This window comes from Poecilia mexicana, unplaced genomic scaffold (genome assembly GCF_051168715.1).
Source record: "Poecilia mexicana isolate PSO_F unplaced genomic scaffold, ASM5116871v1 scaffold_11, whole genome shotgun sequence".
Taxonomy (NCBI): domain Eukaryota; kingdom Metazoa; phylum Chordata; class Actinopteri; order Cyprinodontiformes; family Poeciliidae; genus Poecilia; species Poecilia mexicana.
Window position 1 is genome coordinate 26,977,300 of NW_028263380.1, and position 2,992 is coordinate 26,980,291.

Here is a 2,992-nt window from a genome sequence, read left to right on the forward strand (position 1 = left end):
ATGGACCGACCCAACGCTGGGTTGTTTTAACCCAACTGGGTTGGGTTGAGGGTTTGACCCAGCACATTGGGTCATGGCAACTAACCAAACGTTGGGTTAAATTGACTTGTTTAAATTGGTTAAACTGACCCAAAATTGGGTTGAAATTCATAACCCAACACAAGGGTTATTATACCACTATAGTTGGGTTAAAAAAAATTATTTTAAATTTCACTATATAAAAACAGGATTAAAAGACATATGAATTTAAAGCTTCTTTTATTTCCACATGATACATATATAGAGCCAGCAATTTCATTTACAAAAGTTACAAAACATAAGTAGTTAAATCACTTCAATTCATTTGGCTACAACTCCAGAAGTATCTGTTACTCCATATTAGAAAACATTTAATGAAAAAAGTCTGTTTTAAAGCAAACTACAAGTAAACCTTTCAGCCATTAAATAAGGAGCATTTTTAACGACACTTTAGCATTTTGCCAGTCTCCCTGCATGAGGACATATGGGTTCCATGTTGTCACATTTTGTAGATGCACCACCAGGTTTGTCCCAACCTGATGGAGAGAGAAGACAGAAAATAACAGGCCATTAGTGATGAACTTATATAAACAGCAAACAATTTGAGCATGATTCAGAGATGAATGTTGACTTACAGGCTGGATATCAATGAAACCTTCTGAACTTCCAGGTTGATGGATCTGAAACTCTTCTCCCAAATGTGTAAGTAGGGAGGAGCACTGGCAGCAGCTGCAGGGCTACATCATCTTGTCTGCATGGGAAACATAAGCTTGTGTTAAAATGTTAAATGTTAACAGTTTATAAACATCTCTTGAGCTTCAATACCTTAAGGGAGAAAATTCATGTTGTTGAGAAGACGGCCGCTCCTTTCTCTTCTTGGCCATACAAAAGATCTTCGTTGAGAACAAGAGAGAGAAGCACAAAAACAGGCCTTTAGTGAATTTAAAGGTAAAGGGCTACATTCTCAAAAACTAATTTCTGACTGATTCTAGTTTAACACAAAACCTCACTATTGAATGTGATGCACTTAAACAATCTGAGCATTATTCAGAGATGAAGGTTGACTTACAGGCTGGATATCAATGAAAACATCTGAATTTCCAGGTTGATGGATCTGAAACTTCTCCCAAATTAGTAAGGTGGAGCAGGAAGGGGTACTGGCAGCAGCTGCAGGACTACATCATCTTCTGTATCAAACATAAGTTAGTGTTAAAATGTTACAGTAACTAAAAAGCATGACAACATTTTAGAGAACATTTCTTCTGAGCTTCAATACCTTGAGGGAGCAGACTCATGTTCTTGGTCATGCAGAAGGTCTTCGTTGAGAACGAGGAGTTTGGGTTTCGCTTAATTCTCCTGAAGATCCTGGATGTAAAATTACAAAATCTATCAGAAAAGACAAAATCACAAATCAAACTTTAATGACTGAATTAAATCTTATAGCTGTCTCCACTGCAAATAACTTGTAATTAGCCAGCAATTTCAAATGTTCAGAGTAATTTTATGTTCCTAAAAATAAATATAGCACTTAATAAAATAAAATGACATATAATTTAATTTAGAAGTAAAACTTAACACAAACTTAGTGCTGAATAACTTTCAGCACCAACTTTAAATAAATGTATTTGTAATTAATACCGTAGTAACAATAATAATAAAATGAGCAAACATTAACATTAGATATTGTCTTAGTTTTGCTTTTAATTCGTTGCCTAAAACCAGCGGGAGTTTGAAAGCAATGTGCCGGGAGACGGTCGTTCTCTCTCGGCTTAACGAGCCGCTCCGCCCGGTCAACTGACAGAGGGCGAGACGAGCCGGCGGCTGGAGGGGAGCGATAAGTGCGAACACGTCCGAGCATGTTTGTAATTAAGCTATATGTTAATAAACCGAGCGCATAATTCAGGTTTACACAACTAATTTATCGCCTAATAACTTTGCAAAAGTTATTTTATTTTCAAAAAGCATAATATACCCACATTATTAAAGCTCTGCTCGCTCTCCTCCGCCATTACTGCTGGTGTTCGAACACGTAGCCTCAGCCCGCTAAGGATGCGCGCGCATATTGCAAAAATCAGGGGACAAACCGTCAACTACCTTTTCTTTTAAAACTAAATCGATTTTTAAAAATTTGACTATGTTAAGTTACGAACAAATATGATTGAGGTTATATTAAAAACTGAATTTAATTTACTTGACAAATTGTGCCCTTCCCCTTCTTCTATTTTTTCCCCAACATCCGTATTGTAGCAACACCGAAGCTCTTTGTCAGAGGAACCTACCGTAATAAACATTTTAAATAACCATAAAAATAAATATCAAACATGTTTGAAATAAATTCAATTTATGTATAAAATTCTATTAACGTTGAAACTTTATCTTCTTTTTACTTACCATGTCTTATTTCAAAGTAGAGGAGAAGTCCGTTATGCAACGTTCACAGTCATGTTGAAAATGGAGGCTTGTGAAGAGGGGCGTGGCTTCTTCCAAGTTTCATCTTTAACCCAACCGTTTGGGTAAATCTACCCACCCAACTCCTGGCCCAACAGAAGTGTGCAAGATGTAGACTTCCGATAAATTTCTGACCCAACTCATGAGTTATGAATTTTGACCCAATATTTGGTCAAACTAACCCAACCTATGACCCAACAGCTTCAACCCAGAAATTGGGTTATGAAAATAACCCAGCATTTTTTACTGTGTAGGATTTCTGTGGGTCCAATTATAATTTGACACCAAAAGTATTCATCTGTGATAAATGTAGGAACAATTAGTAGAAAAATATTTTTTCTTGATGACAGTCATGAAAAATGGCAGCCATCTTGTATTTTTCAGTGGCTAATTTTCTCTCCAAAATAACCCGGAAACATCTGCGTCTGAATGGGAGACATATTGTCTGAAATATTCATTTAGCTGCTCCACTGTCATGGAGGAACAGGAAGTGATCGATGGAGGAACAGGAAGTGATCGATGTGAT

General features: G+C 36.7%; 1 long non-coding RNA gene across 4 annotated transcripts; it reads right to left on the bottom strand.

Moving 5' to 3' along the window:
• Positions 1-241: 241 nt before the first annotated feature.
• On the bottom strand, positions 242-2,704 carry LOC148156612 (uncharacterized). Of its 4 annotated transcripts, none has more exons than XR_015764692.1 (6): positions 2,410-2,704; positions 1,295-1,383; positions 1,088-1,205; positions 844-911; positions 654-769; positions 242-554 (listed from the first exon to the last, which is right to left on the bottom strand). It is a non-coding gene; the product is annotated as an uncharacterized LOC148156612 (long non-coding RNA). The 4 variants fall into 4 exon arrangements; XR_015764691.1 differs by having other exon boundaries at positions 1,295-1,404; XR_015764689.1 differs by lacking the exon at positions 2,410-2,704 and adding an exon at positions 1,995-2,246 and having other exon boundaries at positions 1,295-1,404.
• Between the last annotated feature and the right edge of the window lie 288 nt (positions 2,705-2,992).